This window comes from Otolemur garnettii, unplaced genomic scaffold (genome assembly GCF_000181295.1).
Source record: "Otolemur garnettii isolate 467f Iridium unplaced genomic scaffold, OtoGar3 scaffold00001, whole genome shotgun sequence".
Taxonomy (NCBI): Eukaryota; Metazoa; Chordata; class Mammalia; order Primates; family Galagidae; genus Otolemur; species Otolemur garnettii.
In genome coordinates, this window is record NW_003852396.1 from 7,075,486 (window position 1) to 7,090,421 (window position 14,936).

Genomic DNA, 14,936 nt, shown 5'->3' on the forward strand with positions numbered 1-14,936 from the left:
TGGTATGAGCCACCACTTTCAGCCCGTTTAATTCTCTTTGTCTGTTGTGCCTACTTAAATGTTTTACCCATTGTTCGTTTAGATTTTCCCCCCTTTTTTGTATAAGTGACACCTGTTTACTAAGCCTTCCATGTCCCTAAGACAATTTTCCATATTCAAAAAGTTTCACATACAGGTTTTAATCCTCTCAGAATTGACTTTTATGTATGGTGTAAGTATAGGGGTCTGGATTAATATTTTTTCCTCAGTGGATATCCAGTTTGTCGAGAAGTCTGCTCCTCCTCTGTCCATAAAGATACATAGATCTGTTATTCTGTCCTTTTTGTTCTCTTTCTAGCCCAGTGCCAGTGGCATTGACTTAATTACTAAAGCATTAGAATGTGTCTTGATAGTGGAGAAAGTTTTTTAAGTTTTTCCTGTCTTGCCTATTCTTTCTTATAGTCAAATTTTAGAATTGGTCTGTCAGGTTCTACAGAGGACCTCTTTAAATACTGAGATGACAGTGAATCTACAGAAAAATTTAGAAAAATGGCATCTTTACACTGTTAAGTATTCGAATGTGTGAAGACGATATAAATACCTTCCTCCTTTTTCTCCTTTTAATGTAAAAGTTACAGTAATATAAAGATTTGGAACTAATGAGATGTGGGTGAAAATTCAGTTTGCTCCTTGACTTAGGACCTCAGACATGTCACGGTCATGTAAATGGTGATACAGTACTTACCAAGCAGAGTTATTAAGAGGATTCATTCAGTATTAAACTCATAGCCTGGAAACCAGCGAATAGTAATCTCTCAATGAGTGGAAGCTGTTATATTAATATTAAACTGCATCCGTCTCTTTAAAGTTTGTAGGATATTCATTTTTAAATTGAGTAGTCACATGTTATTTTAATGTATTTTCTTAGTATATTTTAGTATATACTTAGTATATTTCTTAGTTATATTTTCTTTAATAACTTTCTTAGAAAGTTATTAGTTTAATAAATTCATCAAAGTAATGTATAGAGGTAGAATTTAGGTGATGTGTATATGAATGTTCACTGTAAAATTTTTCTAATCTTGCTGTGTGTTCAGAATTTTCATAATTATTTTGAGTAAAAAATAATATAAAAAAGCATATAATGTTTAAAACAATTTGCTGCTTCTCTCTACTCATGTGAAGTAACAGTAAAGACAAGTTAAATGTGACTTTTAGGGTAAGTGTCTCATTAAAAATATTAGCAAATGTGTTCTTGTAGGATGGTCTAGTTTTTTTTTTTTTTTTTTTTGAGACAGAGCCTCAAGCTGTCCCCCTGGGTAGAGTGCCATGGCTTCACTGCTCACAGCAACCTCCAACTCCTGGGCTCAAGCGAGTCTCCTGCCCCAGCCTCCCAAGTAGCTGGGACCACAGGTGCCCGCTACAACGCCCAGCTATTTTTTGGTTGCAGCCATTATTGTTGTTTGGCGGGCCGGGCTGGATTCGAACCCGGCGCCTTAGCCGCTTGAGCCACAGGCGCCGAGCCAGGATGATCTAGTTTTAAGTATTTCACATTATTACAGTCATGCTTTTAATAGTCATAGGGTTTCATTAACCTGATAAAACACAGCTTTTAACTGTGTTTTATCATTAACTTCTGATTTTTGGCGTGGTGGAAGGGTTGAACCAGTTTTATTCCTTGGTGTATTGTTTATTTGTTGCTGTATTAAGTCACTTAAAACAGTTCTGTTTGGCTTGAGAGCTGAATAGCTCTTCTGCTGACACTGTGTCAGTGTCATAGCTGCATGTGGCAGCTGTATTGGAGCTGGACGGTTCAGAGGTTCTCATTCAAACGTCTGGGGCCTCGGTGCTGGTGCAGCCTCTTTCCATAAGCCATTGTCATTTAACTGTGTAGTCCTTCCTTGTATGTTGACAGCCTTCCACAAGGATCAAGGTAGACGTGTTAGGGCTGCCTGAGGCTGTTAGACAATTTTACTTCTACTGGTAACTTTCTGTTGGCTGAGGCACATGAAAAGGTCAGCCCACATTTAGGGTTTGGGAAGTAGATTGCCTCTTAATGAGAGGAACTATAAAAGATTATGGCCTGTTTTAAAATTGGCTGCATTGGAATTGAAAGTTTTTTTTTTTAATGTTTTTATTTTTTTGGCCGGGGCTGGGTTTGAACCCTCCAAACGGCTCCAGCGCTCTACTCCTTAGAGCCACAGGTGCCTCCCTGGAATCGAAAGTTTTATTAAATAATGTTCATGGTAGAGGAATTATCTGGGGCATAAAAAAATCAGGGTAGATCATTATTATAGTGAGAAACAGTTCATATTGTTACAGTACAAAATCTTACTTTTAAATGGATAATTTAATATAAATTTGATAGATGTTTTCTTTTGAGATGCCATCACATCAATAATGTTACTTTTAGACTATTCAGGAGGTTGAACAGAATATGAACTTTTTGGTTCAGTTTAGTGTTATGTTCCAGACTGTGAATTCTAAATTGACACTTAATGGTACTTATCCTCTGAAAGTTGACTTTGGTATTTTACCAAAAAAACTTGTCTCGTGCGAAATTACTTTACTTCTCTTTAGATTAATATATGTGGCTGGGAGTTGTGATTCATGTTTGTAATCCCAACTGAGGCTGGAAGATTGCTTGAGCTCAGGACCAGCCTGATAGAGAGCAAGACCCTGTCTCTACTTAAAAAAAAAAAGTAGAAAAATTAGCTGGCCATTGTGGTGATTGCTTGTAGTTCAGCTACTTGGAAGGCTAAGGCAAAAGGATCTCTTAAATTCAGGAGTTTGAGATTGCTGCAAGCTAGGCTGATGCCATGGCACTCTAGCCAGGGCAACATAGTCTCAAAAAAGAAATTAATTAGTTAATTGATTAAAGCATAAATTTGCATGGAAACTGGCAGAAATGGAAGCTAGATTTCCTGGTACCTTTATGTCATTTAATTACTTTGTTGCTTTTTTCCCCTCCTTGAGGTTACTTAAATTGAGAAAGGCGTTCATTGTTTTTGCTGATGAATTAGACTGTATTAATTTACTGTTCATTTAATTTGGGGGTTAATTTACAGACTAGTAAATTATCGGAATTATCAAACTATATATGTATAGTTATATGCAGGAGGCAAGTGTTTGCCATGACTTTAGAATAATTGTATTCATGCTGTTACTACTTCGCAAAAGTATTTTCTGTAATCACACTACGTGGGTCCAGGTTTCCAATTCTCTTATAGATTGGCCCCTTTTAAGGAGTACTGCTTCACTGGAAGGTAATGAAGACATTCTCAGACATTTAATTTCAAAACTAAGCTAGTATATGTTTTTCTAAAGAACTATAAAAAACAACTGGTTTTTCACTCTTTCTGAAATTGAGTGGTTATAAAAACTGATTTAATCCACTGTAATTTTTTGTTACCTAAAAGTTGAATTTAAACAGTGGATCAGATTTCAGTACTGTGAGTCATACTTGCAATAACTAGTGACATGATTAGCAGGATAGCCCTAACTCTCTTGACTTAAAAAAAAGGAAAAAGTCTGTGGTAACTCCTCCATTTTTGGTAGTAGAGTTGTATCCAGTCTATGAAGAGGCTTTACAAGAAAAAAGAGCAGCTATTTATGGAGCATTTCCTCAGGCCTGCAATTTGAAGCTATTATAGCAAAGTTGCTGAGCAAGTCAGTGATTGCGGGCCAGCAGTCATTCAAGCCCCTCCCCTGCAGCCTGGGAGGAGTGAGTTCAGAGCTACTGCTGTGCAAAGTTGATTCTCTTCAATTTTTGTCAATTGCCTAATTTTTAAAGTACAGGAAGCGTTCATGCATTCTAAACCCACTTTGTTAGTAGGTAGATTATTAAGTGTAATAAAGGATATTTGCTGATTTTGAGTTTTTAGCAAATTGTTCAGCTTCTAAGAATATGATTCTTCCACTTCCCTGTTTCCTTTTAGTTAATTAAAATCAGATCATCTTATCAAATGCAGAACTGTCCAATAGTTTTGTATAAAACTATTTTAGCAATAAATAAATTGCATAAAAACAGATTTTGCATTGCCTATCAAAGGAATTACATCCTTTATAAGATCTGGAATCTATATTTAGGGAGAGTTTGATTTTTGGATTTTAGCTAACTTTGTTTTACCTATGAAAATGCTAATTTCTGTGTAGGGTTTTCTTTTTTTTTTAAATAGTGATAGAAAATGAAATAAAATGGGTTCTCATTTGTGGTTTTGCCATTAAAGAATGTAATAGGCTTACTTGAATTTGGTTGGGAAATTATATTTGGTTAGATAGCAGCACATGGTGAACTGAAAACCAATGAGCTTCAGTCTGCTTGGGAAAAAATTCATAGAGATTTTATCCCAGACAGGCTACTTTTAGCCTGTGAATTTTACCACATTTCTACTTTTTAGTTTCTTTTTTTAATTCTTTTTCTTTCTTTTTTTTCCGTTTCCCTCAGTTGAGTATTGTGTCATCACAGCTTACAGCAACCTCAAACTCTTGGGCTTAAGCATACTTTTTAGTTTCAAACTTTTAAAACATATCAGCTTTTCTACATATAGTCTGACAGGTTTAAAAGCATGGGCATTTGCATCGTATATTCTCTGTCATTGTAAAAAATATGAATTTTCCCATTGTTCTGGATTAAATTTTAGGAAAATATTATTGTATTTTATTTATCTATTTTAGAGACAGGGTCTTTGCCCTGTCACCCAGGCTAGAGTGCAGTAGCATGTTCATAGCTCATGGCAATCCCTCAATTCCTGGCACAAGCAATCCACCTGCTTCAGCCTGGTGCATGCCACCATGCCCAGCTAGTTTTTTAATTTTTTTGTAGAGATGAGATCTGGCAATGTTGCCCATGCTGGTCTTATACTCTTGTTTTTAAGCAGTCCTCCTGCCTCAGCCTCCCCAATTGCTAGGATTACAATTCCTATTTATGGAAAATTTTAAATGATTTACAAAATTAGTTTTTATCATTGCCTATAGTTTTAATTTCAAGAAAGCATCAGTTAAGGAAATCAGAAATTATTATAAGAATTAAAATCTGCCTTTACTTGAAATTCTTTTCAGTTAGATTTGATTTAACTGTATTAATCTAGGATATTTAATGATTTTCTAGTCATATGAGCATTATCTGTAAGAGATAAGTATTTTCTAACTTACTATGACTTAGTAACTGCCCCTTGTTCCAACAAAACTACCTATGGTAAGATCTTAGACTAAAAAGAAGAATTATTAAGAATGTTCCCCAAATTACTAGGGCTTTAAAAAATAGCATCTTCATTCCCTGGGGTTTCCCAGTCGGATTAGGTGAAATAGTGAGTTTCTTAATTTTGGAAGTTAAAATTAAGAGAAATTTTCTAGTTCTTTGACTTAAAGTTGAGATTGAAGACTTTTCTGTTTCACTAAATGGCAGACTTTGGAAATTGCTCTTTGGAGGTCCTGCCTCACCTTTGCTCCCCATTTTCCAGGAACTACTTAAATGAAATACAGATTCCTTGATAATCAGCTCAGATGTTAATTTGTCTAGGGAGTTTAGCCCCAAGTCTGGTTTTAGAGTCTCCTGGCCTTCTGTGAATGTAGGGAGTAAATGTTCTCACTGGCGACCTGACCTGGTGTCCTGGACACTTCGTACAGTGACAACATGCTGTAGACGTGGACCAGAGGGTGTGGAGAACTGCTCGTAGGTGTTGTTCTGACACGTCAGGAGCATTACGGTATTTTCTTCCGTTTTTGTGTCTTTATAAAGAATGCTTTAGGCTCGGCGCCTGTGGCTCAAGCAGCTAAGGCGCCAGCCACATACACCTAAGGTGGTGGGTTCGAATCCCCAGCCCAGGCCCACCAAACAACAATGATGGCTGCATCAAAAAAATGGCCGGGCGCTGTGGCGGGTGCCTGTAGTCCCAGCTACTTGGGAGGCTGAGGCAGGAGACTCGCTTGAGCCCAGGAGGTGGAGGTTGCTGTGAGCGTGATGCCATGGCACTCTACCCAGGGGATAGCTTGAGGCTCTGTCTCAAAAAAAAAAAATAAATAAATAAAATAAAAGAATGCTTTAGCACTGTGCTCAATTTTACGTTTATTTGTAGGCCTGGGAGTTGACAGAAGATTTTTCAGATCTGAGTTTTCTGTGAACTCCCAGGCCTGCGCTGTGCTCAGAGCTGTACTGAGAGTGTTGTCCTGGTCCTCAGTCAGGAGACGATGTGGGCGGAACATGAAGAAGTGGCAGGAAAAAATTACCAATGGGGATTGTCCTAAGCAGTATACCTTAGGAACTCAACAAAGAAAGATTCTGTTACAAGTGTGGGAGGTTCATGGAAGAGTTTGGTCTTTGGTTGTATTTGAAAGACTTGAGGGTTAAATAGAATAGGATTTTATTCTATATTGAATTCTTTTTTAAAATAGAATTTTATTCTATAGTGAATTCTTTTGTGACTTTGCTTTTATATGTGAATTTTTTTTAATGACCATGTAAGTTTAATAATTCTACATCTGGTCTTATTTGAATTTTAGCTGCTGGATTGCTCATCTCTGCCTGTAGATGCTGCAGGGCCTGCAGGTTCACTCTCATGTCTCAGGCAGTGAGCAGTGTGTCTGGTACATAAATTTAATAATGTGGCTAGCTGGCTGATTGGTTACTGAAATCTACAGCATTGGTTTCGTCATCTGTGAAATTAGTGGATTGGAATATTTATATGATTTATAAGAACTTCTCTAGCTTTAATATGGTGTGAAAATTGATGAAAATTTTTCTATGAATTCCCAGGCCTACATGTAAATATCAAATGAAGTATTTTCTAATGTGATGATGTTGTATTCACAGTGTTTTTCTTAAAATATATTAAGTTTAATATGTAAATATTGCCATTAAGCAAAAATACTCAATAATGTTAGCAGGAGGAGTATTTTTAGAGGAGGTATTTTTCTTAGTGTGATTTACTGATACTGTGAAGGAAAAGTGAAAGTTCTAACAGTGATACGGGATTTAGGTCAAAATTAAAATGGAGTTGATGTTTAGGGTTGAAGGAGCTTAGAAAATCTGGGACCAAACTTTCTAGAGAAAGAAGTAGTGATTAATTTGGGGCTGTAGTTTTGATAAGAATGCAAACTGATTTTAAGAAGTATTTGTCCTGTTTGAGAAAATACTAATGGATCACTGATTATTATCTATTGAACAGTAGATAATAAAAAGAGAAATAAGAGAAATGATATTTTTAGCATCCAGCGATTTCTCATTGGTACTCCTCTGTTAGCTCAAAAATTGAGAGGTAGTAACCATCCCTAAAAGCCCCTCCCACCAATAAAGGGCTTTTTATAGCCTTCTGAGAGAAGAGCTATTGATTGATGTCAGAGCCATGACATAGTCAGACTCTTTCTTTCACTATTTTTTGGCCTCTGTTCCTTACCATCAGTATTAATTTTGGACTGCTGTAGTTATCAAATGCAACTTAGAATTTTTAACCCATTGTAGGTGATGATGCAAAATGCTGATAATTAATTGTTTTATTCATTCATGTATATGGAAGAATGTTAATATTTTATGAGTAAGGTAGTGATTTATACTTAATTTTATTTATTTATTTATTTATTTTAGAGACAGAGTCTCACTTTGTCGCCCTCGGTGGAGTGCTGTGGCTTCACAGCACACAGCAGCCTCCAGCTCTTGGGCTTAGCCCATTCTCTTGCCTCAGCCTCCTGAATAGCTGGGACTACAGGTGCCCGCCACAGTGCCAGGCTATTTTTTTTTTGGGGACAGAGCCTCAAGCTGTCCTCCTGGGTAGAGTGCCATGGCATCACAGCTCACAGCAACCTCCAACTCCTGGGCTCAAGCGAGTCTCCTGCCTTAGCCTCCCAAGTAGCTGGGACCACAGGTGCCCACCACAACGCCTGGCTATTTTTTGGTTGCAGCCATCATTGTTGTCTGGCAGGCCCGGGCTGGATTTGAACCAGCCACCTTGGGTGTACATGGCTGGTGCCTTAGCCATTTGAGCCACAGGTGCCGAGCCCAGGCTATTTTCTTTTTTTTATTGCAGTTTGGCTGGGGCCAGGTTCTAACTTACCAGCCTTGGTATATAGGGCCGGCACCCTACCCACTGAGCCACAGATGCCGCCCAATATACTTAATTTTAAAGAAAATCATTTGTGGTTAATGTTTTAGACTTCTCTAGTATAGAGAGTTAAGGAACTTCCTTCTGAGCATGTTAAAATTTGTTTTCTATGCTGCAGTTGATATTATTGTTTTAAAGTGAGAGTATCCATGTCTTGAATGTTTGTTTCTGTGTAAGCTGGTCTCTTACCATTTAATCTTCTTTATAGATATCTGCTTTATAGATTGCAGCTCTGCTTTGGAGAGGTGAAATAACTTAACAGAGTTTTCACCAATCCAGGTCTTTGTTGCTCCAAAGCATGAGTAATTAATTTGTTAATTTATTGCTATCTTTTCATAGCTACTAAAAGTTTTTAACTTGTTTTTGTCCTTTAGTAAGTTATTTTATAGACTGAATTAAGATAAACTATGGATTGCAGTGTATCTACCATAGTGTCTCATTCACACTGCATGCTAATTTGGTGGTTAGTGAATATTTACTGACTTAAACTGGTGTACTTACATGTTCCTTGAAAGAAATAGCACCAGTAAGAATGAATTAACTACTAAAAACTATTCAGCTATTAACTACTATAAAAAAAAATTCAGCAGGTGATTGTGATTTATGTGTCCATTTATCAGGTAGTTGGTGAATGAACTGAAAAGACTTTTCGGATTTAAGACATGACTGTTCCATGCTCTTTCATATCATCAAACACATCTATCACTGAGGGGGGTTCCTACTTTACAGATGTAGAAACAGTCACTGTGTAGCCAGCCCTAAATCCCACCTTTAACTGCTCCTGGTAGATTTTAAGTTTCCTTTGTTATTTTATGCATATATGTGGTAATGTATGAGAGCACTGCTACCCGACTCTAAAGGGCCATATAAATGTTGTCTTTTATTAGCTGGCTTTGTTTATTGCTAACAGCAGGTCACATGGTATACAGGCAGTACAGGAAGAGAGATTACATAGGTGTCGTCTCTTGTCTGAAAACCAGTGTTTTTATTGAACAAATTATTAGTACTTATACATTGAGTTAGAATCTTTACTCTTTTTTTCCTTTTTTTTTCGTGATAAAGTCTCACTCTGCCACCTATGCTGGAGTGATCACAGCTCACTGCTCCCTAGAACTCCTCAAGCAATCTTCCTGCCTCAACCTCCCCATTACAGGTGTGTGCTACCATGCCTGGGCTTTTTTTTTAATTTGTAGATGCAGAGCCTCATTGTATTGCCCAGGCCTTGAAATCCTGGACTCAAGTGATCCTCCTGCCTTGGCCTCCCAAAGTGTTGGGATTATAGGCGTGAGCCACTGTACCCACCTGGTTTGGATTTAATAAGGAATTCATTTATGTGCTGGTTGCTCTGCTTTTATATGATTGTGGAGACAGTAGCAAGTTCAAATTGACAGTTGTTTATTAATTATAACTTCCTTAATGGAACTGTTCTAGTTGGAATTTCCTACTTCGGGGAATGATAAACAATAGGAATGATTTCTTTCATAGTATCCGATTGAGATAAAGTGGACTTCATCATTAAGACATGTAATGAAGACTAAGCAAATGTGAGGCTGACAGGCATTTGTAGAGGACATTATAGCATTGTCAGTTCAATCTGACCTTCTGGGTAATTTCTGGCTCCAGACTTGTGATCAAGAGTACGTAAGTAAAGCTCTTTGAACTCTGAAAATAGCAATACCAGATAAGCCCATTTGAAATCAGAAGTCATAATTCTTGGCATTGTCGAAAAATTTTTTAAACCTACACACATAGATAGGGAAATCCTAGTAAAGTTTCTGCAACTGTATATGGGTTGGTTCAGATCATGTAGTTCATGTCATGATCTTAGGGCCACATTTTTTCCATGAGAGTAAAATGCACATTAAATCATATAATTTTAATTAGAGAAAAAATAGTTTTATTTAAGGAAATTTACTTTATGGTATTTTAGGACTTCTTGGTTACTTGTATGAATTTTAAATGTGGCGTACTGATTTTACTAGGATCCCTATTTTCAAAGTACAGAATAAGCTTCTGCTTTCAGGAATCCAGCCGAGTATTTCAGATGAGAGCTCATGTATTGCAACATTATTTCTCTATTTTTATAAAGGGCTGTTAATCACTTGGTGCCGCCCTGTCTGAGTCGTGTGCTTGTGGATGGTCCACATGAAATCACTTGATATGGCCTCTCATTTCTGCAAAAGTTTTTCTATATTTTTAGCCTGCCATCCTAGTATGAAGTTAAATTATGTAATAGAAACATGGACTAGAAGCTTACTTTTAATACTGCATATGTTGCCTTATCCTTTTTGGAACCGGTTAGTGTTTAACAGCATATGTCAATGTAGTTATGCAATATGATTCATTTATTATGCCTTTGGCCAAAACATTCTCTCCCTTTTCTCTCTCTCAGCTATTTCTAAGCACAGAGTCTTTTGTTTACAAGGATTAGCTTGTCAATTTTATTTCTGTATTATACTTCTAGATTACTGGGTACTTGGGTTTTGATAGTATTGTCATTTAATGCCTCTTGAATTATTCTGTGGGAGTGCTAGCAAGGGTTGTAAACTGGAGTTCATACGTGAAATGTGAGACTATGACCTCTTGGTCTAGAGGCCAGGAATGTTGCCAACTGAACCAAACTCTGATGTTTCCTAAGAATAGAAGTGCTCTGCTCCATGATGAGAGTTCAACTCAGTGCTTATGGTGTTCTCCAGTAACTGGTTGTAATCCTAGATACACAAATTGGTTTCCCTATATGTTCTGAGTGGATGAACAAGTATTTCTTTATAGGGAGAAGAGGAGATACATTGTAAATAATTTCCTACACAAGTTCTTCAGGGAATTCTAGCATATTGGCTATAGTACTCATACAAAAGATCTGCCTCTGCCACTATTCGGTAGAAGGTGTTATCAACTATAGAAAGATAGTGTGGCAAGAAGTGTCTGTTTTTAAGTTACTGTAACCAACTTGAAAGAAGCATAGAATGAATGTGTCATCTAGGTCTCGGTGAGTCTGGCAGCAAAGTCCATGCCCTTAACCGCTCTTATAAACTGAAATACATGTGAATTTTTGTTTAACCAGGCAAGTGCTTTGTGCTTTAGCTGCATTTCTTATTTAATGTTTATCACAGCTCCACAGGGATTTGTAATGTGATATAATAGAACACTCTGCTAGCCATTTTCAGGTGTAAATTCTGGACTCTATTCTGATACTATAAAGAGATAAACAAGATAAAGTAAGTTCTGCATGTATGTACTGGAGGATGAGGATTGAGAATATGATCTTTCTAATCTTTTCCAACTTTTGAAATTATTAAATTGAACCGATGAAATAAATCCAGACTCTGGAGGAAATGAACATTGAGCACCTGTTTACTTAAGGTAGGTGGGCATTATGTCTATTTAGATGAGCAAAGTAAGATACAAAGAGATTAAATAATGTGACCAACTGATTGAATAGGAAGCACAGGCAGACTCCAGTTGCACCATTGGATATCTGTTTCTGAGAATGACTTCTAAAAAAATACGGTATTTTTTTTTGGGGGGGGGGGACCCTTCATCTTTTTATTCTACCAATGAATTATCCTAAAACCATCATTAGCCATCTTTTGCTTTTTCATGTAATTGAATTATAGTATATTCAACAGCTATAAACCAAAAATTTTGCAGTATGCATTTATATTTAATATTAAACACATGATGTCTCTGAAGTCATACCATTGGGGACTCTTAAATTAAAACCGGCATATTGGAGAAATAAGAAAGATATTCATGAAAAAGGAGAAGAAAATTGTCTACTATATAAGATAAAAGAAAGTATTTGAGCATATCGTGGAATTTTTTTTTTTTTTTTTCCATTAGCCATTTAATTAGGTTCTTTTTAAGAAATTTAAAACACCATTTTATGAGGGTAAGCTCCATTTGTCAGAGCAAACACGGATCGCAGGTAGCCTTGGAGCTGAGGAATAGCCTTGATTTTCGGTAAAATTTGCGAGTCCACAGCTTTTTGATCAACCTTGCGCTGTTCTGTTATCTCATATTTCTCTTTTTCTGTGGTGAAGATCTCACCTTCTTGGTGTCTGGGCTTCCGGAGCTGCTGCTTCTTGAAATAAGCATCAGTAAGATGCTTTGGGATTTTAACATTGCTGATGTCAATTTTTGTGGTGGTGGCGATGACAAATTTCTGGTGTGCCCTTCGTAAAGGAACTCGATTGAGGGACAGAGGTCCAGTCACAAGTAGCAAGCCACTGCCCAGTTGCTTTAGGAAAACCACTCTCTTGCCTCTGTGGAGCCCAGTGAGGATAATTAGAACGGTCCCAGGTGTGATGCTAGATCGCAGTTTTCTCACATGCTGACTGAATGGTTTTTTGCCATGGCTCAATAGCTTTCGAGGCACATCTTCGGTGGGATAGTATCTAGGCATTTTGCGAAGTTTAACCACCCGAGTACCACCATTCTTGTCCCCACCAACTGGTTTTGTAACAGTGGCAAGGACCTTCGCCTTCTTCTTCTTTTCAATCTTGGATTTAGCTGCTGTGTATTTCCTCTTATACATTGCCTTTCTGGAATACATGGCAGATCGGGAATATCTGCCTATTCCTCTGACCAGAACAGGATTTCGGCTGCAGTGGGGCATCCCCTTCTTGGCTTTAGGCTTCTTCTTTTTATTAACAGATTTCTTCTCTTTAGAAACCAGTTTCTTCTCCTTAGAAACTGGTTTCTTCTCTTTAGAAACCGGCTTCTCAACTTTTTCACCCGCCATCTTGCAAGACGGGAAAGAGCGTGGAATTTTATTAAAATAAAGCTTTAGGAATAATTTTAAAAACATCTCTGAATATGTGAAATATATTCTAAGTCTGCTAACTTTATGACTCCTCAGTTGTTTAGAATAATTAACACAGAGTATAATTTGTATTGGAAACTTAAGAGTTTTGAATGTTTTTAGTCTGTTTTAAATTTCAGCCTATTTCATAACACAAAATTAATAGAGCATTCTTAAACTTGGGAAACTTTGGTGTTTTCTTAGTTGACTTGTAAGAGAAATTGCAGCTTTGATTTTTAAGTTGCAAGTAAACATTTGTCTTGTCTATAAATATATGATTTCAGATTTCAGGGCTTTGAGAAGCCTAAGAAGCTATTGTCAAGTTTGAAAGATGAAATAAGTGTACACTTATGACATCTTGTGTTTCTGCAGAAAGTGGGTTTAGATTTAGTTTATCTGTCTGAAAAATCTTCTGTAATAAAAAGGACTGAAGAAAGAAGACCAACAACTAAGACCTACATGTAGCAGTGGTTCATTCAGTTTAGTAAATCCTGTAGTGTGTTGTACACTGGTAGTTTCTGGATGGCATTAATGGATCTGGTTTAAGGATCCCATGAGAATTAATAATACTTTTTCAGTATCGATAAGGGCCAATTTGGGGGCACTATAAGGACTAGAACCATTTATAAAGTATTTAAGTTTTGTTTTTTTTGGTTTTTTTGTTTTTGGTATATTTTTAAAATAGTATTTTACTGTTCTCTGGACAACACATTAGTATCTGAAAAGCCTTTACTCATTTTCTGACTCTTGTTGGACGTTTTATCAATTTGCTTTTAAAAACAAATGCAGCTTATATTTTTTTATTGTACAGGTAGTGGAAGTTTAATGTAAGGGGAGGAATTGGAAAATATAAAGAGTTCAAAGAACAAATTACTCTTGATCTTATCACGCATTGGTAACATTGGCTATATATTTTCAGACTATTTGTACTATATATAGTCTGTGAATATTGCAAGACAGCTTTCTATTAAAGTTATAATTATTTTTCCTCTATAATAGAGCCTGTTAGAATATGACATTTTGGTCTGGGTGAAGTGGCTCATACTTATATAATCTCAGCATTTGGGGAGGCCAAGGCAGGAAGATTGCATGAGCCCAGGAGTATAAGACAGGCTTGGGAAACATAGCAAGATCTACAAAAATCTACAAAAAAAAATTTTTTTTTCTTTAAATATCCTAGAGTGGTGGTATTCACCTGTAGTTCCAGCTACTCTGGAGGCTGAGGCAAGAGTATCACGTGAGCCCAGGAGTTCAAGGCTGCGGAGAGCAGTAGCTGTACCAGTGCCCTCCAGCCTAGGTGATAGAGTGAGACCTTATTAAAAAAACAAAAAGACATTCTGTTTGGGGTTTTCTGGTATCTTTTACCTCTTTACATATTGCTGTGTAGCTTTCATCTAATACTACATTTTACACACTGAGTTTCTTTAGATAAAGTGAACACTCTGGGCAAAACGCTAGATTGGAGGATTTTAAAGAAAACTTGAGGTTGTTCCTATAAAGCAATAAATCACAGATAGTCCCTGGGTTATAAATGAAGTAGGTTCTATAGGTTTGTTCTTAAATTGATACTGTATGTAAGTTGGAGGAGGTACCTATAACCTGTAAGAGCTGCATTCTTAAGTGCATATCGTACCTAAGTCGGATGTGTGTAACTTGAGGGCTGCCTGCACATTAATGCTGCACAGCTTGAGCACGGTCAGACAGGAGATGAGTAGCCAGTGGAGTCAGTCTACAACTTTCTGAACAAGCTATGTTTTGGAGCTCAAATTGGAAAGAGCAACAGGAAACGGGAAAGAAGAGGTCCATGGAATTTGCACAGTTTACTTGGAGTATGTATACTGGACAAGAAAAATTGATAGCATATCTACAAGAGGAAAAAAAGCTGCTGAAATAAGAGGTTCAGAATGAATGTTTGCCCAGGGAGTGGATGCAAGAGGAAGCCAGATTTATTGTTGTAAAGGAAAGGAAAAAGACTAGACGTGAATTGTGTTTGAGGGAAGCTGGTCTAGCAGCTTGTGAAGCAGAGATGTGAGTTTTTGTTTTTTTTTTTTTTTTTT

General features: G+C 37.0%; 1 protein-coding gene and 1 pseudogene across 10 annotated transcripts in view; one reads left to right on the forward strand and one right to left on the reverse strand.

Annotated features, from left to right (window-relative positions):
• YAP1 (Yes associated protein 1) overlaps positions 1–14,936 on the forward strand; it is a 130,864-nt gene that overhangs the window by 23,210 nt on the left and 92,718 nt on the right. The window lies entirely within an intron of this gene.
• LOC100949698 lies at positions 11,917–12,828 on the reverse strand (annotated as a pseudogene). The gene has a single exon (XR_001161137.2). The product of XR_001161137.2 is annotated as a 60S ribosomal protein L6 pseudogene (transcript).